Raw genomic sequence first — 27879 nt, forward strand, 5'->3', positions numbered from 1 at the left:
TCCCTCCCTGGTTTGATTTAACGTACTTTTGCATGAAGAACAAGATCCGTTTGATGTTTTTTTTTGCCACAGCCTTTCCCTTGCTGTCTGGTTTTCCTCCGTTCGGCATTTAATGGTCTTTGCAGGATGCATGTTTGCTGAATATATCATTTTCGTTTGGGTCAGATTGCATATTGATTGATGAGTTTGTTAGCTTTGGTTTTTGCTAATGAAGATTTGTCCGATGTTAGATGCTGTGGAAGTAAGGATGAATGTTTGCTTTTGACTTGGGCTTGGTACCAGAATTTGTTGCGTGCAATGGCTGGAACCTTTAGAGTATCAGAAATCTGCTGCAGAAATGTTAATGTAGTTCAGTAGCTAAGTGTCTAAAGGCTATAGTGCCAAAGTTTCTGCTTGCTTGAAATGTTCATGTTGCTTGACTGCGATGGTTTTTCCATGATTGACAGCAAGTTTCCACTTTTTCTTTGCTGCAATTTTTTTTATCCAGTTGCCTTGATTGAATCTCCTGGGATAGATATTCGTGTTAGGTAGTGTTAATAAGAGTAATTTGAAGTCTTTGCTTCAGGTTTTGATTGTTGAATTAGCAGATTTTGTTTGAATTACTTCACACGAGCACGTCTAGGTGAATCACCAGATATTGTTGAAGTTGTAAGAACCCAGACTCTCCACGAGACACTCCCATAAAACTGGTTTTCCTGTCTCGATAAGTTGCTAAAGAGAATTGCAGCAAGAAACCTTGAATGAGTGTAGCCCGGAATGAACTGTGAATGAGTTATTAGTTTGCATGTTTAATCCAGTGTGTTACGGTGTTTTTCTGGAATTTAATGTAAGTTTTCCAGGCTGCTAATGAACACTATAAATGTGGCTAATCATAGCTGAAAAATTACAGCTAATGAACACTATCAGTGTGGCTAATCATACCTGGAAAATTGCAGCAGTTTCTCTTCTCAAATGTTGGCATGTTTTCTAGCTCATCTTGTTGCATTTTTGTCCTTAAGTCTGTTAGATTTCTATCTACTTTTGTCGTAAATATCTGCACTTTGTGTTGAATGGGTGAAGATACGTTGGGATCCTGGGCAGGAATGTTTGTCTCGTTTGAAAATTCAGAATAATAGCTTCAAATTGCAGATTTGTTTTTCTTTCTTTGTAGCATTCGAATGACCACTTTGCTTGGATTTCTTCCATCTAATTGATTTGTTAAGTGATGTTTAAATGGAAGCAATCTCAAAGTTGTTGTATGGAATCTGTTTTGCCGAAATTGAAAGAGGTTTGCGCATGAAAATTTTCCAGCACTTATATAATCACTTGCCAAGTTTTTTGTTTTAGTCTATTTTTAGATGTTGAAGTTATGTATTTGGTGGTTTAGTTTAGAGTTTTGGTTTTGTTTGAGAAAGTTTGATCAAAAGTTGCCTGGGGACATGAATTTGCAAACAGAAAGTGCAGTAATTGCTTGTTTCTTGTTGTAGAATGTTATCTTACGTTAGTCTGCATGCATGCAAAAATAATTCTGAAAATTGCACTTTGACCCCTTGGTTTCTAACTAATGCCGCTATGACCCAACCAATTAAATGTTTTCTTCAATTTGGTCCTTGGCTGTTTTAATTTTTGCAATTTCATTGCTTGCTTTGCTTCAACTAATTACCATGCTTTGTCAATTGCACTTAAGTCATGACCTTGGGGACTTTATGACTAAGTGAGCCTTGTTTTGCCCATTTCTTTTAATTTTTCTTAAATAAAGTGGTGCCTTGACCTTTTTATTATTTTGGAGGGTAATTGAATAATTTCACTTCATTGGGGCGTCAATTCAAGGGAGGTACACTCTATCCCTCATTTGCACTACATTTGACTTTACGTGCTCCTACGTGTTATGTGAATATGCATGCCTACCCCGCTTTCCTTACCTCCTTGCGTGCATTTACTTGCTTTTACGTTTATTTAAGCTTTATGGGGTATGTGTACACCTCTTGGCTTGTAATAGATAGGGCTCGGAGAGCATCTTGTCCATTTCCCCTTCCCCTTTATGCTTTTATGGGGTATGTGTACACCTCTTGGCTTGTAATAGATAGGGCTCGAAGAGCATCTGGTCCACTTCCCCTTCCCCTTGCTTGCTTGTTTTTGTTGCTACATGTTTAATTGCTTTATTAGGCTCTTGCATCTAGTCGAGCATGCTAAATGTTATGTGCTATGTGTTTACGAGTATTTTGGCATGTCTACTTGCTTTCATAGCCATGAATGAATGGAATGGATGAATGTACGTTTCCGCTAGTCCAACGCTAGTCGGAATTCATAGAATGGGCTAGTCCAACGCTAGACCCTTAGGGATTTCCCCTCATTAGCACATCATTTGCTTGTTCACCACATATCATACATTTTTTCTTAGTTTTATCATCTGGCATGCTCCTCGATTCCCCTTTCCCTTCACTTTAGGTCTTGCATCTCATGCTAGTTAGGGTACATTTGCCTGAAGAGTCCCCTTCTGATAAGGGAGACGAGCGAGTGTGGCTATTCGATAGCCTTAGCACGCTAGTTTCGCCTTCTAATCAAAGGGAAAATCGAAGTCGAAAAGGTAGGAGTCATTCCCATACCCGACCTGATGCATTCCCTTAGGTTCATTCATTCTCATTTATCACTCACTCATTCTTTTCAATTCACATTTTCCTTTCCTTATTGTTCATTTTGATTTCTACTTCACAAAATCGCATTTAATTACACCTATATGCACTTATCATTATATTTCATACACTTGCACACAAACACTTGGAATTTTCATACAATTGCACACGTCCACCTTTTCATACACTTGCACACAAACACTTGGATTTTTTTTAATTTCTTTCATACACTTTCACACTTGCACACTTGAGTCTCATTTGCATTAATCGACCTCTATGGGGTTTTCCTTTGTTGGCCGCCACAACTCATGTGGTTTGGGACCAAAAGCCTCACGAGAGACATCGTAGAATTTAGGATTGCATTTTCCTTTCCGTTTTGCATTCATATAGTCATATCCAACGTGCGAACATACATTGGGTAGAAAAATTAGGAAAATTGGCTTAAGTCACGCAACTAGCCTTGGCTAGGTCGAAGGGGTGCCTTGGATTTTTATCCTTGCCTTCCCCTTCGTCAAACGTGACCCCCGATCCCTCTTTTGGTTACGCAGACCCAAAAGTTCTCAAAAAGGGTTTATTTACTTTTTATTCAAAAACAAATCATTTTTGGGTGACTTGGTACACCCTAACTCTATACCAAGTGGCGACTCCATTTTTGATACAAAAAACCCTTTTGAACTTCACTTGGCCAAATCGTCGCATTCTAAGTCCCATGGCCTTTTACTTTTCATTTTGCACACGTTCACACATTACACACCACACACCACACAATTCAACTCGAATCGAAAAGTGGGGCGCGACAGATACCCTTGGGTTCGCCCTTGGGAGAAGTGGGGTCGTCACAAGTGGTATCAGAGCCATATGCCGACAGTTGGGACCTTAAGTCCTTCGTCTGGAAAAGCCCCGAGCCTCTCGTTCGTGAAGAGTCACGAAGCGAAACTCTCCGTAGGGGAAGCCCGCGTGCGGGTGGCAAGCTGATAGGTACCCCGTGATGTGACCCTGAGAACTGTTACAGGTGGTATCAGAGCGCCTAGGTTAGAGGACTTGGGCAAGTGGGACATACGCGATAGGCACTAGGCATACGCGATAGGTTACAGGTGACCATGTTTGTGACCCGAGCTTGTGACTCAAGCTCAAGTTTGTGATTTCGTTCGCCCGGGCAAGTTTGTGAGGTGACTGGCCAGTGAGGGTGATAAGGTGTCGGTGGGTGTACAAGTGAAGTTCTACGGACCATTGAGTGTGGTCGACGGAGTGTCGGCAGGAGATCACGCATGGCATATGAATTGGCTTTGGAGCCACCTGTATCCTTATTATGTGATGTTATTTTTCTGCTTTTGCTTTACTCTTACTGTGTAACTGTTGTTACGTGAAATTTATGCTTTCGCCCCTGTTTACTTACTAAGCATATAGCTTACCCCTTTCCTTTTGTTTTCCTTAGCAGGGGCCGACGCAGGGACTTTTGGCTCGTACACTAGTATAGTTAGATTGGCTTGTATTAGTTAAACAGTTAGGATGTTTGTTTTAGTTTTGGTGGTTTGTATAAGGACCCTTCTTAGGGTCTATCTTCTGCTGGTTGTGGTTATAGTGTATTAGAGTGGTTTGACTCGAGACTTTTGAGGATGTAAATGTAACTTTTGGGATTGTATATATATTGTATATAGTGCTCTTTCGGTTTATCTAGTTTTATTGCTTTAAGTTTTGAGTCCTGGCGCGAGCTAGGCAGGCGGCCCGCCGATACCCTTGGGTTCGCCCTTGGGAGAAGTGGGGTCGTCACAAGTACTCAGTCACTGGATGGAACCAAATTAAAACCAGTGAAAGAAAGAAGGAACCGAACAAGTGTACCGGCCAAAGCTTATGCGTTAGACACCCAAACAGTTCCTGACTCGTCTGAAGCAAATGAAGGTAAGAATTTCGAGGACGAAAATTTCTTTAAGGAGGGGAGAGTGTGAGAACCCTAGAATTTGCTTATTTCCTTACTTTATTGTTTCTTCTCATTTTCCCCTCTTAAGTGAAAATTTGTTCATTAATCGTTTGAATCAAAGGAAGGCCTTGTTGTTATGTGCAATTATGTGTGAGATATGTATGTATGTGTATGTGTTAGAAGTACGGCTAAGTGCGGCAATCGAACTAGGAAAAGAGGAAAAATTTTTCTAAAGGACTGAAGGGCCGAATCCGGCGGAAAATCCGGCCAGTTCTTGGCCGGATTGCTGGCCGGATTGTTTGAAGGTTTTGAAAAAAATTTTCATCCGCCACTGCCTCGAATCCGGCCTGGAATCCGGCCGGTAATCCGGCCAGAAACCGGCAGGATTGTGACGTGGCACAGGCGGCCATCAACTTTGACCGCCTGTTTTCTTCTCCTTTTAAACTGTTTTGGCCCAAAATATCTACATTTTTGCTCCTTGGCCAGCCGAGTGTTTGAGAGAAAAGAAAGAAAAGTTCTTCAATTTCCAACTTCCATTTTACTTGAATCTTGATATTTCACCGTTGGATTTTCAAACCACTCCATACAAGTGCTAGCTAAAGGGGATTAAAGGTGATAGTGGAGTTATTTTTGGAGGGGAAGCTTCAAGTTATTACCTTTCCTAAGGTGAGTTGCTAAGAAAGTTATTGTTTTGTTTGTTTAATGGTATATTGATGGATTGTGAAGATTAAAGATGCTATATTGTGGATGATTTCTTGGGTTTAGGTCAAGTTGGACCATTTTCTAATTTATTTGGGATTTATCTGATTTTATATGAAAGTCATGGATTGGACTCGAATTGATGGATTGTTATGGTGTTAGTGGAAGCTTGTATACGTTATTTACGGTTGTTTGCGGAAAATTTCCGCTTGTAGTGTGAATTGCCGGTTTTAGGGTTTTGGAATTGGGGGTTTTCTTATGATGGGCTTGTGAGCTTCTAATTGACCTTAATTGAAGGTTTTGTGGCTTAATTGAGTATGTTTTATTGCTTGTTACTTGTGTAGGTGATATTGGTTAATTGCTATGAATATGGGTTTTTGGATTGTAGGGTGAAAATGTGAAATTTAAGGGGAAATGCCGTCCGTTTATTTTCTTGTAAATTGCATAAGTTAAAGTGGTTTTGGAAATGCATTTTGTATCAAATTGGACGTATTTCATTGGAAAGGTCATCGGGTCTTTTAATAAGGGTTCGAGGGCTAAGTTTCTATTCGAACTCGTATATTTTCTTTTGGCAACTAATGTGACCGTTTTACCTTTTAGGACGTGATACCTTTTCCGTTGGAAACTTCAAATGTTCCTTATTCCTTTCCAACATATAAAGGTTTGAGATAGGGTCTTAACGGCCACAAGTGAATTGTTTTAAAGCAAGGTTTTAAGTGTGGAAGTTAAAGTATTGTGTTCCCTTTTTCCACATGATTTTCCTCAAGGCTTTGATCATTTATTGGCGATTTGAATATACATGCTTTTGAGTCATATACCCAATTCCGAAACAATATTGCCTTAGCTTATTCCTTGGAATTTTGATTTGTGTTTGTTAAGTGTTTTCCGTTAAAGATTTTATAACTCTTTTGGTTTGGGTTTGCATTAGGGTTACGAAACCCTAGTTATTTCTGTCCACGGGTCCAAATGTCTTCTTTTCACTTTAAATCCAACTTTATACGTTTTACTTTTAATTGGTTGGGGTTTCTTCGATTTGATTCTAAGGTGTTGCTAGATAAATGGTAATATTTTCTTTTGTTTACTGTGACAGCCCCACTTCTCCCAAGGGCGAACCCAAGGGTATCGGCGGGCCGCCTGCCCGGCTCTCGCCGGGACTCAGTCGTTCACTAAAGTCCTCAAATGAATTACAAGAATAAACCTCAAATATACATCACATGGTCCACAAATATACATCCAAGTCTCCAATAATTACATGTCACAAATGCAGCGGAAACAATTCCCAACTATACATAAAATGATTCCAAATCCAAATTGTACAACATAAAGGCCATCCATTCACGTGAATAAGCACAACAAGTCCTGTCTTCGCCTTGAGCCCTGTGGAGGGGAATAAAATATTTTTGGGTGAGCTAGAAGCTCAGCGAGTAACCAGCAAAATCATTAAGCAAATATATTTCACAATGTTGCATTTCGATGATTTCGATGATGTCATGATTCAGAAATCAAATGTCCGTTTAGTGCTCTCGTGAGCCGGTGAAATCATAGCACTTGAACACCCAACGCTCAAATAGATCATAACACACGAACAGAGAGAGGGAGCCCCTTTTTGAGCTCCAGATAACATGAACATGAACCACAAACAGAGTGGAGACGTTGGTGTCCAGCACAAGACTTTCCCAGAACTCATTGAAGCCAAAATCATATCATGAATTCACATGCAAGCACGCATGAGATGCAATCGAGTAAATAATGCAAGAAATATTTCACAAGTACTTTGGAAATAGTTTAGGGTCACTCACCTCCACGGCTCTGAAACCATCCATCATATTGCAGTACTTCACTCAAGTCCAAGCCCTAAAGCACAAACGCAAAGCAATCAAGCCCATTCCAAATTCGGACAGCATGTCCCCTGAATTTTCTAACTTTTCCAGCCACCACGGCTTCATTATATCCTCAGCCAGTCCCAAAGGTACACACACAACAACAAGTTCATCCAATAGCCATTCAGCAAGCTCCAAGTAGTACTCGTACAAGTCAAGCTAGGGAAAAGTCCGGAAATGAAAGTTAAGCTCAAAACTAGAAAAAATAGTTTTGACGTCCTTTTGCGGTAATGGCACAAAAGGTACTATGAGTATCGGATGGAGGTCCAAGATCCACCGTTTCGAAGCTAAGAACCAGGGCTACAACAATGTAGAAGGTCACTCAGTCCAAATCCTAACACAACTAGGTCAAAAAGGCAGAAAACCAACCCAGAACCGTAATTGCAGGTTCCCAAATCACACAATGCTGTAATTCGTCCAACTCAGTATACACAGGTCCAAATGCATTGATTCCAAAGGCATATGATAGCTAAGACATCAAGATACATTTCATCAGAAGACACCAACATCCAAATCCAAAGCAATTCCAGTCAAAACAGACGATTACAATCACAGTTCGCACATTCTGATCACCCAGAACAGCAACAGAAAAAATGACATATCTCACTCTACACTAATCCAAATGACCTGAAATTTTGTAGGCACCTCTAAAATGTCATTCCCTACAACTTTCATGTTTTGATCTAAGGCCAATTCGGCCTCTATCTATGACCTAAAATTTCGGACAGAATGTAGCTTCAAGAACCCTAATTTTCCAGAATTTCTTCCAAACCCAAAATTGGTTGCTATTATCACCAATTCACACCCACATGAGTCATTTCCACTCATTAACAGCCATCATAGATGACCACAACATGTCATTCATATTAAACCAGAAAATTCCTTATAAATATAAAAACTTCACCAAATCACTTCAAATCAAGAAATAATTCACATAATCCATCACTTTAGCTACTACTAAGCATCACTTAAGCATCATTAGGTGTAGTAGGATGTTCAACCATCACTTACCTAGGAAACAAGAGAAGAGGAGTTATAGACCACCTTAGCTCTTCCAAAAACTTCACCAAACTCACCACTAACACAAAAAGGCAAGATTGTATGGAGTAAAAACTAATTTATGTGATTGATTTTGGAAGATTAAGCTAGTTGGAAGCTTGAAATGTTGAAGAAACTTTCTTCCTTCTTGAGCTAAGAGGGCCGGCCATCCAAGGGTAAGAAATGGTGAAATTTTAGTGATTTTTGAAGATATTTAACTCAAGTGGGTCAAAAGTCAAAAAAAGTGAATAGTAACTCTTAAGCTATTTCCAATACAATGGTGACACTTGTCACCTTTAGGTTTAAAACTTATCTTTTTGTCTCTCCAAGATAAATATCTTAACACATTGTAAACTAATATCACTTAATACAAAATTCCAACAAGTTGTCAAAAATATAATGCATTTACCGCACTTGCGGGTCCCACGTCCAAAATACGCTTTTAATTTCTCAAAAACTAACCGATACTAGAAAAATCATTTTAAAACTATTTTTGCTCATAAACTTTATCGGGGGAATTTTTCTAATCAAGAAAATGTAGAAAAGGCGGGCGTTTAAAAAATAAACCCTAGAAAAGTAGAAAATTTCCGGGTTCTCACACTTATACTTTTCGGGGCGTCACATTTACTATTAGGTTTCATTGGTGACTAAGGATAATACCCGGTGGGGTATTTTGAACGTTATTTTGCATAACTAGGTGAGTGTTCCTTGTTGTTATATTTCCTTGACTTATTGGCTTGGCTTGATATTATTGATTGATAATGTGTTAAGTGCTTACAATGAATGTTAAAACGAGTTTTCGAGGCAAGTGTGTACTTTATCGCACTTAGCCTAAATGATTGTGGAATTTGAATGATTGAACGATTGCAATGTTACTTGCGCATGTGTGACGCCCCGAAAAGTATAAGTGTGAGAACCCGGAAATTTTCTAATTTTCTAGGGTTTATTTTTTTCACGCCCGCCTTTTCTACATTTTCTTGATTAGAAAATTCCCCAGATAAAGTTTATGAGCAAAAATAGTTTTAAAATGATTTTTCTAGTATCGGTTAGTTTTTGAGAAATTAAAAGCGTATTTTGGACGTGGGACCCACTAGTGCGAAAAGTTCAGAAATTTTCGGCCAACTAGGTTAAGTTTTGGATACTGGATTTAATTTACCAGGTGTTAAGGGATAAGTAGAGGATGTTATTTGGATTGGTGTGAGAGGGAACAAAGAGATAGAGATTCATTAATTAGGTGACAAGTGTCACCATTTGGTTGGATTGACTTGTGTGACCACTATTCATGTCTTTACCAAATTAATATCAAAATTGACCAAAAATTTCCTTATTTTCTTCTCTCCTTGGCCGATTCTGTTCAAGCAACAAAAGGGAAAGAAAAACTCTCCAAACTCTTGCTTCAATCTTGCTCAAATTCAACCAATCAACCGTTTAATCTTGTTTTTGTTCCATAGAAACCCTTAAGGGAGTGATAGTGAGTTGTTTTGTGAAGTAATTTGGAAGATTTAAGTGCAAGGTTGCTCCATTCCTTTGGGTATCAAGGTGAGTAGTGAAGAAACTCCTTTTCTCTTTCCAATAATGCTTAATGAGAAACCTAAGTGAGTTAAAGTGATGATCTTTGGTGTTATTTCATGATTTTGGTTGAGATTGATGACACTTTCTATTTAATTTGGATTTTTCTGTTCTCATATGATTGTTATTATGTGGTTATGTATGATGATTGGAAATGATAGTTGAGGAAGCTAGGAGGTGGAAAAAGTGATTAATTGCAAGAAAATTCTGTTTTGGAAGAAATCTGGAAAATTAGGGTTCTTGGTTCTTCATTCTGTCCGAAATTTTTGGTCCTAGATAGAAGCCGAATTGGCCTTGACTCAAAACATGAAAGTTGTCGGTATTGATGTTTTAAAGGTGCCTGTAAAATTTCAGGTCAATTGGAGTAGTGTAGAATGAGATAAGCCAAAATTACTATTGCTGTTCTGGGTTCATCAGGATGTTAGAACTGCGTCTGAAATGGGTTGTTTTGACTGGAATTGTTTTGGATTTGGGTGTTGAGGTCTTCTGATGAAATTTAGTTTGATGTCCAAGCTACCATATGCCTTTGGAATTTCTGCATTTGGACCTGTTTAGACTGAGTTGTACTGATTACAGCATAGTGTAATTTGTAAACCTGCAAGTACGGTTCTGGTTTGTTATTTGGCATATTTGACTTAGTTGTGCTGGGATTTCGACTGAGTGACCTTCTACATTGTTGTAGCCCTGGTTCTTAACTTCGAAACGGTGGGTCTTGGACCTCCATCCGATACTCGTAGCGCCTTTGGTACCATTACCGCAAAATGACGTCAAAACTGTTTTTCTGGTTTTGCGTTTAACTTTCATTTCCGGACTTTTCCCTAGTTTGACTTGTACTAGTACTACTTGGAACTTGCTGAATGACTATTAGATGAACTTGTTGTTGTGTGTGTACCTTTGGGACTGGCTGAGGAAATAATGAAGCCTTGATGGCTGGAAAAGTAAAGAAATTTAGGGGAAGTGCTGTCCGAACTTTGAAGGGATTTGTTTGCATTGAGTTTGTGATCTAAGACTCGGATTTGAGCAAGGCAATGATATATGATGGATGGTTTCTGAGCCATGGAGGTGAGTGACCTCAAACTATTTCTAAAATTATTTATGAACCGTTTCTTGCATTATTTACTTTTGGAACTGTTTTCTTACATATCATGCGTGCCTGCATATCAGTGTCTTGTTATTATTGATTTTGCTTTCAATGATTGTTAAAACGAGTTTTCTAGGCGAGTGTGTACTTTATCGCACTCGACCTAAATAAATATGAAATTTTCAATGATTAATGATTGAATGCTACTTGCGCATGAATGTAAGCCTTTTGGGCTGAACTGGCCATTGCCCCTTGTTACCGGTCGTCTCGAGCCAGAAGCGGACTCGGTCGGGCGACTAGGAACTTGGGTGAACGTTTCGGTATACTCGAGTATTACCTTGTAGGTTGGTGGAGCCTGGCCAAAAGCCAGGGACGGGGTGAATGAATGCACGAATGAAACCAAATGCAATGAAATGACAGGAGAACGAACGTATCCTTTTCATGAATGTTACTATCGCTTTCCATTGTAAATGTTTCGTGAATTATTGATACTCCATATTGAAATGACATCATTGAAATGAACTATTGTTAAACAGATTTGATTACTGATTTTACTGGTTACTCGCTGAGCTTCTAGCTCACCCCAAAAATATTTTATTCCCCTCCACAGGGCTCAAGGCGAAGGAAGGGCTTGTAGTGTTTATTCATGGATTATCTCATGTACGGACTGAATTTGGATTTCCTTTTGTGTAATCATTTATATTGGGATTGTCTTGAACGTTTAGAATTGATTGGATTGGATGTGTAATAGGCTAGTTTTGGACTTCCTCCTGTATTAATTGGGATCATGGATCAGAGTGGCGCAGTGGAAGCGTGGACTCTTCGCTTTTGATATGTAAAGTTTGGGAACCTTTGATGTATATTTGATATAAATATCTTGAAATTTCATTGAGGATTGTAGTGAACGACTGAGTCCCGGCGAGAGCTGGGCAGGCGGCCCGCCGAACCCTCTGGTTCGCCTTAGGGGGAGGTGGGGTCGTGACAGTTGGTATCAGAGCTTAGGCTTCAGATCTCTGTAGTGTATCCTAGGCTTGAAGTTTAGGATGCCGGATTGTGGGTTTGGTTTGAAGTATTAGTGATTCTTGCAGGATGTCTTGACTTGATTAGTACAAGAGGGAATGTCGAGGACGACATTCTTTTAAGGAGGGGAGATTGTGACGCCCCGAAAAGTATAAGTGTGAGAACCCGGAAATTTTCGAATTTTCTAGGGTTTATTTTTTTCACGCCCGCCTTTTCTACATTTTCTTGATTAGAAAATTCCCCAGATAAAGTTTATGAGCAAAAATAGTTTTAAAATGATTTTTCTAGTATCGGTTAGTTTTTGAGAAATTAAAAGCGTATTTTGGACGTGGGACCCACTAGTGCGAAAAGTTCAGAAATTTTCGGCCAACTAGGTTAAGTTTTGGATACTGGATTTAATTTACCAGGTGTTAAGGGATAAGTAGAGGATGTTATTTGGATTGGTGTGAGAGGGAACAAAGAGATAGAGATTCATTAATTAGGTGACAAGTGTCACCATTTGGTTGGATTGACTTGTGTGACCACTATTCATGTCTTTACCAAATTAATATCAAAATTGACCAAAAATTTCCTTATTTTCTTCTCTCCTTGGCCGATTCTCTTCAAGCAACAAAAGGGAAAGAAAAACTCTCCAAACTCTTGCTTCAATCTTGCTCAAATTCAACCAATCAACCGTTTAATCTTGTTTTTGTTCCATAGAAACCCTTAAGGGAGTGATAGTGAGTTGTTTTGTGAAGTAATTTGGAAGATTTAAGTGCAAGGTTGCTCCATTCCTTTGGGTATCAAGGTGAGTAGTGAAGAAACTCCTTTTCTCTTTCCAATAATGCTTAATGAGCAACCTAAGTGAGTTAAAGTGATGATCTTTGGTGTTATTTCATGATTTTGGTTGAGATTGATGACACTTTCTATTTAATTTGGATTTTTCTGTTCTCATATGATTGTTATTATGTGGTTATGTATGATGATTGGAAATTATAGTTGAGGAAGCTAGGAGGTGGAAAAAGTGATTAATTGCAAGAAAATTCTGTTTTGGAAGAAATCTGGAAAATTAGGGTTCTTGGTTCTTCATTCTGTCCGAAATTTTTGGTCCTAGATAGAAGCGGAATTGGCCTTGACTCAAAACATGAAAGTTGTAGGTATTGATGTTTTAAGGGTTCCTGTAAAATTTCAGGTCAATTGGAGTAGTGTAGAATGAGATAAGCCGAAATTACTATTGCTGTTCTGGGTTCATCAGGATGTTAGAACTGCGTCTGAAATGGGTTGTTTTGACTGGAATTGTTTTGCATTTGGGTGTTGAGGTCTTCTGATGAAATTTAGCTTGATGTCCTAGCTACCATATGCCTTTGGAATTTCTGCATTTGGACCTGTTTAGACTGAGTTGTACTGATTACAGCATAGTGTAATTTGTAAACCTGCAAGTACGGTTCTGGTTTGTAATTTGGCATATTTGACTTAGTTGTGCTGGGATTTCGACTGAGTGACCTTCTACATTGTTGTAGCCCTGGTTCTTAACTTCGAAACGGTGGGTCTTGGACCTCCATCCGATACTCGTAGCGCCTTTGGTACCATTACCGCAAAATGACGTCAAAACTGTTTTTCTGGTTTTGCGTTTAACTTTCATTTCCGGACTTTTCCCTAGTTTGACTTGTACTAGTACTACTTGGAACTTGCTGAATGACTATTAGATGAACTTGTTGTTGTGTGTGTACCTTTGGGACTGGCTGAGGAAATAATGAAGCCTTGATGGCTGGAAAAGTAAAGAAATTTAGGGGAAGTGCTGTCCGAACTTTGAAGGGATTTGTTTGCATTGAGTTTGTGATCTAAGACTCGGATTTGAGCAAGGCAATGATATATGATGGATGGTTTCTGAGCCATGGAGGTGAGTGACCTCAAACTATTTCTAAAATTATTTATGAACCGTTTCTTGCATTATTTACTTTTGGAACTGTTTTCTTACATATCATGCGTGCCTGCATATCAGTGTCTTGTTATTATTGATTTTGCTTTCAATGATTCTTAAAACGAGTTTTCTAGGCGAGTGTGTACTTTATCGCACTCGACCTAAATAAATATGAAATTTTCAATGATTAATGATTGAATGCTACTTGCGCATGAATGTAAGCCTTTTGGGTTGAACTGGCCATTGCCCCTTGTTACCGGTCGTCTCGAGCCAGAAGCAGACTCGGTCGGGCGACTAGGAACTTGGGTGAACGTTTCGGTATACTCGAGTATTACCTTGTAGGTTGGTGGAGCCTGGACAAAAGCCAGGGACGAGGTGAATGAATGCACGAATGAAACCAAATGCAATGAAATGACAGGAGAACGAACGTATCCTTTTCATGAATGTTACTATCGCTTTCCATTGTAAATGTTTCGTGAATTATTGATACTCCATATTGAAATGACATCATTGAAATGAACTATTGTTAAACAGATTTGATTACTGATTTTACTGGTTACTCGCTGAGCTTCTAGCTCACCCCAAAAATATTTTATTCCCCTCCACAGGGCTCAAGGCGAAGGAAGGGCTTGTAGTGTTTATTCATGGATTATCTCATGTATGGACTGAATTTGGATTTCCTTTTGTGTAATCATTTATATTGGGATTGTCTTGAACGTTTAGAATTGATTGGATTGGATGTGTAATAGGCTAGTTTTGGACTTCCTCCTATATTAATTGGGATCATGGATCAGAGTGGCGCAGTGGAAGCGTGGACTCTTCGCTTTTGATATGTAAAGTTTGGGAACCTTTGATGTATATTTGATATAAATATCTTGAAATTTCATTGAGGATTGTAGTGAACGACTGAGTCCCGGCGAGAGCTGGGCAGGCGGCCCGCCGAACCCTCTGGTTCGCCTTAGGGGGAGGTGGGGTCGTGACAGTTGGTATCAGAGCTTAGGCTTCAGATCTCTGTAGTGTATCCTAGGCTTGAAGTTTAGGATGCCGGATTGTGGGTTTGGTTTGAAGTATTAGTGATTCTTGCGGGATGTCTTGACTTGATTAGTACAAGAGGGAATGTCGAGGACGACATTCTTTTAAGGAGGGGAGATTGTGACGCCCCGAAAAGTATAAGTGTGAGAACCCGGAAATTTTCGAATTTTCTAGGGTTTATTTTTTTCACGCCCGCCTTTTCTACATTTTCTTGATTAGAAAATTCCCCAGATAAAGTTTATGAGCAAAAATAGTTTTAAAATGATTTTTCTAGTATCGGTTAGTTTTTGAGAAATTAAAAGCGTATTTTGGACGTGGGACCCACTAGTGCGAAAAGTTCGGAAATTTTCGGCCAACTAGGTTAAGTTTTGGATACTGGATTTAATTTACCAGGTGTTAAGGGATAAGTAGAGGATGTTATTTGGATTGGTGTGAGAGGGAACAAAGAGATAGAGATTCATTAATTAGGTGACAAGTGTCACCATTTGGTTGGATTGACTTGTGTGACCACTATTCATGTCTTTACCAAATTAATATCAAAATTGACCAAAAATTTCCTTATTTTCTTCTCTCCTTGGCCGATTCTCTTCAAGCAACAAAAGGGAAAGAAAAACTCTCCAAACTCTTGCTTCAATCTTGCTCAAATTCAACCAATCAACCGTTTAATCTTGTTTTTGTTCCATAGAAACCCTTAAGGGAGTGATAGTGAGTTGTTTTGTGAAGTAATTTGGAAGATTTAAGTGCAAGGTTGCTCCATTCCTTTGGGTATCAAGGTGAGTAGTGAAGAAACTCCTTTTCTCTTTCCAATAATGCTTAATGAGCAACCTAAGTGAGTTAAAGTGATGATCTTTGGTGTTATTTCATGATTTTGGTTGAGATTGATGACACTTTCTATTTAATTTGGATTTTTCTGTTCTCATATGATTGTTATTATGTGGTTATGTATGATGATTGGAAATTATAGTTGAGGAAGCTAGGAGGTGGAAAAAGTGATTAATTGCAAGAAAATTCTGTTTTGGAAGAAATCTGGAAAATTAGGGTTCTTGGTTCTTCATTCTGTCCGAAATTTTTGGTCCTAGATAGAAGCGGAATTGGCCTTGACTCAAAACATGAAAGTTGTAGGTATTGATGTTTTAAGGGTTCCTGTAAAATTTCAGGTCAATTGGAGTAGTGTAGAATGAGATAAGCCGAAATTACTATTGCTGTTCTGGGTTCATCAGGATGTTAGAACTGCGTCTGAAATGGGTTGTTTTGACTGGAATTGTTTTGCATTTGGGTGTTGAGGTCTTCTGATGAAATTTAGCTTGATGTCCTAGCTACCATATGCCTTTGGAATTTCTGCATTTGGACCTGTTTAGACTGAGTTGTACTGATTACAGCATAGTGTAATTTGTAAACCTGCAAGTACGGTTCTGGTTTGTAATTTGGCATATTTGACTTAGTTGTGCTGGGATTTCGACTGAGTGACCTTCTACATTGTTGTAGCCCTGGTTCTTAACTTCGAAACGGTGGGTCTTGGACCTCCATCCGATACTCGTAGCGCCTTTGGTACCATTACCGCAAAATGACGTCAAAACTGTTTTTCTGGTTTTGCGTTTAACTTTCATTTCCGGACTTTTCCCTAGTTTGACTTGTACTAGTACTACTTGGAACTTGCTGAATGACTATTAGATGAACTTGTTGTTGTGTGTGTACCTTTGGGACTGGCTGAGGAAATAATGAAGCCTTGATGGCTGGAAAAGTAAAGAAATTTAGGGGAAGTGCTGTCCGAACTTTGAAGGGATTTGTTTGCATTGAGTTTGTGATCTAAGACTCGGATTTGAGCAAGGCAATGATATATGATGGATGGTTTCTGAGCCATGGAGGTGAGTGACCTCAAACTATTTCTAAAATTATTTATGAACCGTTTCTTGCATTATTTACTTTTGGAACTGTTTTCTTACATATCATGCGTGCCTGCATATCAGTGTCTTGTTATTATTGATTTTGCTTTCAATGATTGTTAAAACGAGTTTTCTAGGTGAGTGTGTACTTTATCGCACTCGACCTAAATAAATATGAAATTTTCAATGATTAATGATTGAATGCTACTTGCGCATGAATGTAAGCCTTTTGGGTTGAACTGGCCATTGCCCCTTGTTACCGGTCGTCTCGAGCCAGAAGCGGACTCGGTCGGGCGACTAGGAACTTGGGTGAACGTTTCGGTATACTCGAGTATTACCTTGTAGGTTGGTGGAGCCTGGCCAAAAGCCAGGGACGGGGTGAATGAATGCACGAATGAAACCAAATGCAATGAAATGACAGGAGAACGAACGTATCCTTTTCATGAATGTTACTATCGCTTTCCATTGTAAATGTTTCATGAATTATTGATACTCCATATTGAAATGACATCATTGAAATGAACTATTGTTAAACAGATTTGATTACTGATTTTACTGGTTACTCGCTGAGCTTCTAGCTCACCCCAAAAATATTTTATTCCCCTCCACAGGGCTCAAGGCGAAGGAAGGGCTTGTAGCGTTTATTCATGGATTATCTCATGTATGGACTGAATTTGGATTTCCTTTTGTGTAATCATTTATATTGGGATTGTCTTGAACGTTTAGAATTGATTGGATTGGATGTGTAATAGGCTAGTTTTGGACTTCCTCCTGTATTAATTGGGATCATGGATCAGAGTGGCGCAGTGGAAGCGTGGACTCTTCGCTTTTGATATGTAAAGTTTGGGAACCTTTGATGTATATTTGATATAAATATCTTGAAATTTCATTGAGGATTGTAGTGAACAACTGAGTCCCGGCGAGAGCTGGGCAGGCGGCCCGCCGAACCCTCTGGTTCGCCTTAGGGGGAGGTGGGGTCGTGACAGCATGAATGTAAGCCCTTTTGGGCTGAACTGGCCATTGCTCCTTGTTACCGGTCGTCTCGAGCCAGAAGCGGACTCGGTCGGGCGATTAGGGACCTGGGTGAACGTTTCGGTATACTCGAGTATTACCCTGAAGGTTGGTGGAGCCTGGCCAACGGCCAGGGTCGGGATGAATGAAATGAATGAACGAGGGTTTTTACTTATCCAAAATACATTTTCAAATGTTTGAAGGTAGGGGATCGAAAGGAGAATGAACGAATGAATGAATGAACGAATGAATGGCTCCTTGTGAGCCCGTATCCTTTTAATGTATGTGTTATTATCGCTTTCCATTGTAAATGTTACTTGAGTTATTGATATGCTAGCTTTAATGTATTGGATGGATAGTTGCTTATGTCTTCGGAACCTCACTGAGCTTCTAGCTCATCCCTTTAATTTTGTTTTCCTTAGCAGGGGAAGACGCGCAAGGACGGAATCTTGGTATAGACTAACTTGGTCTAGCTTTTGATTTTTTTTTTTTTGTAATGGTTCTCGCCTAGTGCTTGGCACAGGCTGGTTGTATGGTAGATTGGGAACCTTTGTATATTCGACGGTAGTACTTCTTTCTGAGATAGCAATATATATAAGTTATGTTTAAGTTGGATCCTTGTATTGCTCTTTCTTGTGGTTTTACTTTTGATTTGTTTGAGTGATCGACTGAGTCCCAGCGAGAGCTGGGCAGGCGGTCCGCCGAACCCTCTGGTTCGCCTTAGGGGGAGGTGGGGCTGTTACAAGTGGTATCAGAGCCTGGCTTCGCGTGGTCTCTGCACGGAGTGAGCCTGGACTAAGTGATGAATAGGTATGAAGGACTAAGTGCTCGTTTGAGCATAAGCTTTGAATTGTGAATGTTATAGGCCTTAAATCTCTCTCGTGGTATCTAAGGGCCATAGATAGGTACGTCTGGTAGGAATTTCGATTGTAGATGGTTTACTCTTTGGACTGGCCAGCCCGAGAGGTGAATTGTCTTATTTCGGATTCTTGTGCCTGAGTACTCCAGAGTTGAGGCGGTGTTAAGTATGTGAGATTTGTATTTTGGGAACATGAACAGGCTTTGTTCGACTGGAATGAGTACAAGAGGTTAATGGATATCTCGTTTGGATAGTAGGTGACGTGAGAGACCGGACGGGGTTACCTTAGCTGGGACTGGACGACACATTATCTCCTTGTTTGATTCGCCCATATATTCTTATTACATGACGTTAATTGGTGTACTTGTGTAATTGATACGTACTTGTGTAATTGATCACCTATTCTTTTGGTATGTGGAGTGTTATGTGTATACATGTTACTTGTATACTTGGTGCTTCAACTTTAGTTACTTTAGTCACCTGATTGCCTTTATTCAAAAGATTACTTTTGGAAAAAGAAAAGAGAGAGGGAAAAACATATCTATGGACGGAAGACGTAGTCGCGGACGTGGTAGTGGTCGTGGCGCTAAACGAGCCCAGGAACCAAGGGCAGAAAGGGAAACATCGGCGGAACCAGTACAAGGACCGAGGGTTGAAGCCGGAGACCAAATGGTAGCGGCGATGCAACAAATGACCAACATCCTAGCAAGGTTGGTGGACCAACAAGGTCAAATGCCTGTAAATCAACCTCCAAATCCTGAAATAGGAGAAGATCGGGCTCTTGAGAGGTTCCAGAAGTTTGCACCTCCAAAATTCGCTGGAGGGCCCGATCCTGATATGGCCGAACAATGGTTGGAGGCCATGGTGAATATTTTTACTGTTTTGAACTACACGGAGCAAAGGCAAGTAAACTTTGCAGTATTTCAATTTGAAGGACCAGCCCGAGCCTGGTGGAACGTAATTAGAGCAAAGTGGGAAATAGAACGGACTGTATGGACGTGGGCGAACTTTGTAAGAGAATTTAATGAAAAGTATGTCCCACCATTAGTCCAAGAAAGGAGGGAGGACGAATTTATTGGACTACGCCAGGGGGCCTTAAGTGTGGCTGAATACGAAACAAAATTCACCAAACTATCCAAGTTCGCTTCCGAATTAGTAGCCACAGAGCCGAGAAGAGTAAGGCGGTTCATACAGGGATTGAACTTGGACATTCAGGAGGCGTGGGCGGCGGCGCAAGTGAACACATTTACAGAGGCCCTTGAGAAGGCTCAACGAATCGAGAATGCAAAGGCGCAGGTGAAAGTTTCCCAAAAACGAAAAAGGGGTGTCGTGGGTAGCGTGAGTGAGGAACGTAGTGAATCAGTAGCACCCTCCAAAGTGCAAAAAGTGAACCAGTTGTCCTACCCACCTTGGACAGTAGGGGCGGTAAATGAAAGGTCTACCAAAGAAAGCCACACCGGACATGGGGAGTGTGACGACCCCACTTCTCCCAAGGGCGAACCCAAGGGTATCGGCGGGCCGCCTGCCCGGCTCTCGCCGGGACTCAGTCGTTCACTACAATCCTCAAATATATTACAATATACATCTCAAATATACATCGCATGGTCCACAATTATACATCCAAGTCTCCAATAATTACATGTCACAAAAGCAGCGGAAACAATTCTCAACTATACATAAAATGATTCCAAATCAAAATTGTACAAAACATAGGCCATCCAATCACGTGCACAAGTATTACAAGTCCTTCCTTCGCCTTGAGCCCTGTGGAGGGGAATAAAATATTTTTGGGGTGAGCTAGAAGCTCAGCGAGTAACCAGCAAAATCATTAAGCAAATATATTTCACAATGTGGCATTTCGATGATTTCGATGATGTCATGATTCAGAGATCAAATGTCCGTTTAGTGCTCTCGTGAGCCAGTGAAATCATTGCACTAGAACACCCAACGCTCAAATAGATCATAACACACGAACAGAGAGAGGAAGCCCCTTTTTGAGCTCCAGATAACCATGAACATGAACCACAAACAGAGTGGAGACGTTGGTGTCCAGCACAAGACTTTCCCAGAACTCATTGAAGCCAAAATCATATCATGAATTCACATGCAAGCACGCATGAGATGCAATCGAATAAATAATGCAAGAAACATTTCACAAGTACTTTGGAAATAGTTTGAGGTCACTCACCTCCATGGCTCAGAAACCATCCATCATATTGCATTGCCTTGCTCAAACCCAAGTCTTAGATCACAAACTCAATGCAATCAAGCCCATTCAAAATTCGGACAGCATTTCCCCATAAATTCATCCTTTCCATCCTACAATCAAACCCAATCACATAGCAATTAACCACAATTGCTCAAAACCAGAAAACAGTTTTGTCGTCCTTTTGCGGTAATGGCACCAAAAGCGCTACGATTGTCGGATGAGGGTCCAAGACCCACCATTTCGAAGCTAAAAGACAGGGTTACAACAATGTAGAAGGCCACTCAGTCCAAATCCTAGCACAACTAGGTCAAACATGCAGAATACCAAACCAGAACCGTAATTGCAGGTTCCCAAATCACATAATGCTGTAATGCGTCTAACTCAGTCTATACAGGTCCAAATGCATTGATTCCAAAGGCATACGGTAGCTAAGACATCAAGCTACATTTCATAAGAAGACACCAACATCCAAATCCAAAGAAATTCCAGTCAAAACAACCCATTTCAGACACAGTTCTAACATCCTGATGAACCCAGAACAGCAATAGTAATTTCTGCTTATCTCATTCTACACTACTCCAATTGACCTGAAATTTTACAGGAACCCTTAAAACATCAATACCTACAACTTTCATGTTTTGAGCCAAGGCCAATTCGGCCTCTATCTATGACCTAAAAATTCGGACAGAATGTTCATCACAAAACCCTCACTTTTCAATTTTTGGTCCAAAACAGAAATTGGTTGCAATTACCAATCATATGCACCTACTAGAGCCATAGCCCCTTATTACCAACCATCAAAAACAACCACACCATCAAGATCACATAAAACCAGAAAATTCCTCACAAAAATAAAAACTTAACCAAATCACTTCAAACCAAGAAATAAACCACAATTTCTAACACAATAGCCACCATTAGGCATAAATTCAACATCATTAGGTGTAAGAGGATAGTCAATCACTACTTACCAAGTAAACAAGAGAGAGGAAGTGGTAGACCACCTTAGCTCCTCCAAAAAACTTTACCAAATCACTCACTAGCACCAAATGGAAGGATTGTATGGAGTAGAAACAAATTTCAGCACTTGGGTTGGATGATTTGAGCTAGATGTTAGCTAAAATGGTGAAGAGCTCTCTTCCTTTCTTTCTTAAGGTTGGTCGGCCAAAGAAGAGAAAGAAATGGTGATTTTTGTGGCAAATTTGAGATATTTAATCAACAATTAGTAAGAAAGGTCAAAAGTCAAACAAGTCAAATAAGTGGCAACCTCTCTTAAAGTGACACATGTCACTTCATTAATGCAACTCTATCCTTTTGTCTCTCCAAAAAAATAATCTTAACACTTTGTAAAATAATATCACTTAATACAAAATTCCAACAAGTGGTTAAAAATATAATGCATTTACCGCACTAGCGGGTCCCACGTCCAAAATACGCTTTTAATTTCTCAAAAACTAACCGATACTAGAAAAATCATTTTAAAACTATTTTTGCTCATAAACTTTATCTGAGATTTTTTTCTAATCAAGAAAATGTAGAAAAGGCGGGTTTTGTTTTAAACAAAATAAACCCTAGAAAATTAGAAAATTTCCGGGTTCTCACACTTATACTTTTCGGGGCGTCACAGGGAGACTCCTCTAGAAAGCCAAAAGATGACTTCTCACTTGATTTGCAGTTACTGTGGAAAGGCAAATCACACCGAGGATACTTGTTGGCGGAAAGGGTGGAAATGTTTGGTCTGTGGAAGCAGTGAGCATCAAGTAAGTAATTGTCCGAGGAGACAACCACGTGAGAGTAGTACTCAGTCACTGGATGGAACCAAATTAAAACCAGTGAAAGAAAGAGGGAACCGAACAAGTGTACCGGCCAAAGCTTATGCGTTAGACACCCAAACAGTTCCTGACTCGTCTGAAGCAAATGAAGGTAAGAATTTCGAGGACGAAATTTCTTTAAGGAGGGGAGAGTGTGAGAACCCTAGAATTTGCTTATTTCCTTAGTTTATTGTTTCTTCTCATTTTTCCCTCTTAAGTGAAAATTTGTTCATTAATCGTTTGAATCAAAGGAAGGCCTTGTTGTTATGTGCAATTATGTGTGAGATATGTATGTATGTGTATGTGTTAGAAATACGGCTAAGCGCGGCAATCGAACTAGGAAAAGAGGAAAAATTTTTCTAAAGGACTGAAGGGCCGAATCCGGCCGAAAATCAGGCCAGTTCTTGGCCGGATTGCTGGCCGGATTGTTTGAAGGTTTTGAAAAAAATTTTCATCCGCCACTGCCTCGAATCCGGCCTGGAATCCGGCCGGATTGTGACGTGGCACAGGCGGCCATCAACTTTGACCGCCTGTTTTCTTCTCCTTTTAAACTGTTTTGGCCCAAAATATCTACATTTTTGCTCCTTGGCCAGCCGAGTGTTTGAGAGAAAAGAAAGAAAAGTTCTTCAATTTCCAACTTCCATTTTACTTGAATCTTGATATTTCACCGTTGGATTTTCAAACCACTCCATACAAGTGCTAGCTAAAGGGGATTAAAGGTGATAGTGGAGTTATTTTTGGAGGGGAAGCTTCAAGTTATTACCTTTCCTAAGGTGAGTTGCTAAGAAAGTTATTGTTTTGTTTGTTTAATGGTATATTGATGGATTGTGAAGATTAAAGATGCTATATTGTGGATGATTTCTTGGGTTTAGGTCAAGTTGGACCATTTTCTAATTTATTTGGGATTTATCTGATTTTATATGAAAGCCATGGATTGGACTCGAATTGATGGATTGTTATGGTGTTAATGGAAGCTTGTATACGTTATTTACGGTTGTTTGCGGAAAATTTCCGCTTGTAGTGTGAATTGCCGGTTTTAGGGTTTTGGAATTGGGGGTTTTCTTATGATGGGCTTGTGAGCTTCTAATTGACCTTAATTGAAGGTTTTGTGGCTTAATTGAGTATGTTTTATTGCTTGTTACTTGTGTAGGTGATATTGGTTAATTGCTATGAATATGGGTTTTTGGATTGTAGGGTGAAAATGTGAAATTTAAGGGGAAATGCCGTCCGTTTATTTTCTTGTAAATTGCATAAGTTAAAGTGGTTTTGGATTCATTTTGTATCAAATTGGACGTATTTCCTTGGAAAGGTCATCGGGTCTTTTAATAAGGGTTCGAGGGCTAAGTTTCTATTCGAACTCGTATATTTTCTTTTGGCAACTAATGTGACCATTTTACCTTTTAGGACGTGATACCTTTTCCGTTGGAAACTTCAAATGTTCCTTATTCCTTTCCAACATATAAAGGTTTGAGATAGGGTCTTAACGGCCACAAGTGAATTGTTTTAAAGCAAGGTTTTAAGTGTGGAAGTTAAAGTATTGTGTTCCCTTTTTCCATATGATTTTCCTCAAGGCTTTGATCATTTATTGGCGATTTGAATATACATGCTTTTGAGTCATATACCCAATTCCGAAACAATATTGCCTTAGCTTATTCCTTGGAATTTTGATTTGTGTTGGTTAAGTGTTTTCCGTTAAAGATTTTATAACTCTTTTGGTTTGGGTTTGCATTAGGGTTACGAAACCCTAGTTATTTCTGTCCACGGGTCCAAATGTCTTCTTTTCACTTTAAATCCAACTTTATACGTTTTACTTTTAATTGGTTGGGGTTTCTTTGATTTGATTCTAAGGTGTTGCTAGATAAATGGTAATATTTTCTTTTGTTTACTATTAGGTTTCATTGGTGACTAAGGATAATACCCGGTGGGGTATTTTGAACGTTATTTTGCATAACTAGGTGAGTGTTCCTTGTTGTTATATTTCCTTGACTTATTGGCTTGGCTTGATATTATTGATTGATAATGTGTTAAGTGCTTACAATGAATGTTAAAACGAGTTTTTGAGGCAAGTGTGTACTTTATCGTACTTAGCCTAAATGATTGTGGAATTTGAATGATTGAACGATTGCAATGTTACTTGCGCATGAATGTAAGCCCTTTTGGGCTGAACTGGCCATTGCCCCTTGTTACCGGTCGTCTCGAGCCAGAAGCGGACTCGGTCGGGCGATTAGGGACCTGGGTGAACGTTTCGGTATACTCGAGTATTACCCTGAAGGTTGGTGGAGCCTGGCCAACGGCCAGGGACGGGGTGAATGAAATGAATGAATGAATGAATGAACGAGGGTTTTTACTTATCCAAAATACATTTTCAAATGTTTGAAGGTAGGGGATCGAAAGGAGAATGAACGAATGAATGAATGAACGAATGAATGGCTCCTTGTGAGCCCGTATCCTTTTAATGTATGTGTTATTATCGCTTTCCATTGTAAATGTTACTTGAGTTATTGATATGCTAGCTTTAATGTATTGGATGGATAGTTGCTTATGTGTTCGGAAGCTCACTGAGCTTCTAGCTCATCCCTTTAATTTTGTTTTCCTTAGCAGGGGAAGACGTGCATGGACGGAATCTTGGTATAGACTAACTTGGTCTAGCTTTTGATTTTTTTTTTTTTGTAATGGTTCTCGCCTAGTGCTTGGCACAGGTTGGTTGTATGGTAGATTGGGAGCCTTTGTATATTCGACGGTAGTACTTCTTTCTGAGATAGCAATGTATATAAGTTATGTTTAAGTTGGATCCTTGTATTGCTCTTTCTTGTGGTTTTACTTTTGATTTGTTTGAGTGATCGACTGAGTCCCGGCGAGAGCTGGGCAGGCGGTCCGCCGAACCCTCTGGTTCGCCTTAGGGGGAGGTGGGACTGTTACACAAATAACATGCATTGGAACACTCACCAATCAATTGAAACCCTTTACTTTAACCTAGGTTCGTCCTCTTGAACTCTCTCGAGTCCTGTGGTCATATACTATATTAAAAGACTAGCAATACAAAGCCAACATACATGAAGAAATTGAGGTTTCAAAACTTCATTTAGAAAATGCATCAATTTACAAGTTTTATGCCCTTATAACCTATCAAAATATAATATTTTCTTGTTGCAATCGAGGAGAAAACCTCATGTGCTTACTAAATCAACGTTGTAAAAGTCATTTGGAGCACAAGAGCATCGATTATAGTCAAACATTTGAAGAAATTAGAACAAGACTTTCAAAATACAAAGTTGAAAATTATTCGACCTAAAATAATTTGAAGGAACTCATTTCCTTTCATTTAAACCTCAATTCCACTCATAAAACCAAGTTCAAAATGGTTTAACAACTCCAACTTAAAGTTGGAAATGGAAGCAAGAACAAGTTTAGAAAACAGAATTTTCTCCAATTTTGCGTGACACTGTTTGAAAAATCGTATCGCAAGTTTATTAAGTCCGAAATTTATAAACTTTATACCGTTGGAAAATAGACTCAAAGGACTACAATTTTTCAGAATACATATTTGTAAGATTCTATTCATAAATCAGTCAAATTCTAGTTTCAAATTGCTGCATCATCATGTAGAAAAACAGAGCAGGTGTGAAAATTCAGTCAAATTTGAAAAATTATAGATATTCATAGGAAATGAGAAAAATTCTAAAATTTTCACGGTAGAATGCACTCTGAATCTAGTTTCAAACGCAATAAGCGGAACTCAATTTTGATTTTTCGACACCAAGATATAACAGATTTTCCAAGACTGCTCAGAGTCTCCTGTGGAAACATTTCCAGCAACACTTCCCCTTATTTTCTTATCTTTTCCATCCAAACTCAATACCAATATTTATAGCAATCCAACTTCAATCACAACCACAAGTTATAGGCTATAAAGTACACTTGTTTAAGGTCACAAAACCATCCAATATAGCTAATTTCTAGCTCAAGAATCAACCACAACAAAGTTGAAATTTATAACCCTAGGCTGAAAATTTCAATTACAAGCTGAAATTTTCCATAAGCAAGCCAAAATAACTTGTAAAAGCTAGAAGATTCACATGGCAATGCTACTAAATCATGGTCAAGCTCAAAGCATCATATAAAAGATGAAATTTCATGATCAAAACTGAAATTTTTTGAATCACCACTCAAACCATGAAATTTTTCATGAAAACTACCAAAACCAAGCCCTAAATCCACCTTTATGCAAGTATTAAAAGAAAAGAGAGTTTCTTGATATAGTTACCTTGAAACCCTATGAAGATATCACAACCAAGTGCTTCTTCCTCCAAAATCCTTCCACTAAAGCCCTTAATCCTCTCTAACTGTCAACTTTTATGGAGTGATTTGCAAGATTAAGGTAAAAACTGAAGATTCAAGCAAGAATTAGAGGTTGAAGATGAAGTTTTCCTTCCTTTTTTTCTCTCCAAGGAGTCAACGAAGAGAGGGGAGAAGATGATAGGATTTTTGTTTAATTTTTTTGCTTTTATTAAAGGATAAGAAAGGTTGTAATCAAAGTCAAAACTCCATGAATTTTGTGACAAATGGCATTCTAGGGTTAATCCTCATCCTATTGTCTTCCAAATGCTAAAATATCTAGCCAACCTCTAATTATCCCTTAACACCTTATAAAATAATATCCCTTTGCACAAAACTCCTCCTAATCTTCAAATATTTAACGCACACACCTCACTAGTGGGTCCCACTTCTATAATGCATTACAAACTTAACATGATACGAATCTCATTGGGAAGAAGATTCGTGACCCAAGATTGCTTGTTGGATTTGACTTCGGACGCAAGAAACGGTAGCAGTGGAAACCCTACGACCCCTCTAATCCCCGTGACTAAGAACCTGTTGATACTATCTCAACCCGTAATCAAACGAATTAGCGAACCTCAGGCAAGTGTAGAAGGCGCCACAATTCAAGTGCGATTCTTGAATTGATAAGCCGAACAAGAACACTAGAGTATAACTCTAAGTTGTTCAAGGGTTGTTCGAAAGCTATGGAGAAAACTCACTTACGTATTTTATGATAAAAGTGTCTACCCTTTTATTGATGTAATGTGGTGCCTTATATAGGCTACAAGTAAAACCTAATCTACTAAGGAAAAGGAACTAAAGGTGCGGCTGATATGGCCCTAATAAGTGACGGAAACGGAAACTGTGACGCCCCGAAAGAATGAGTGTGAGAACCCGAAAATTTTGTATATTTTCGAGACATTATTTTGTTTTCTTGTCTATAATTTTGTACCTTTCTTCAATATATTAATTTCCTATACATTTTTATAAGTAAATATAGTTTTCAAATCATTTCCTTGATACGAGTTAGTCCACGT

The sequence above is a fragment of the Coffea eugenioides genome, chromosome 9 (genome assembly GCF_003713205.1).
Source record: "Coffea eugenioides isolate CCC68of chromosome 9, Ceug_1.0, whole genome shotgun sequence".
Lineage (NCBI taxonomy): Eukaryota > Viridiplantae > Streptophyta > Magnoliopsida > Gentianales > Rubiaceae > Coffea > Coffea eugenioides.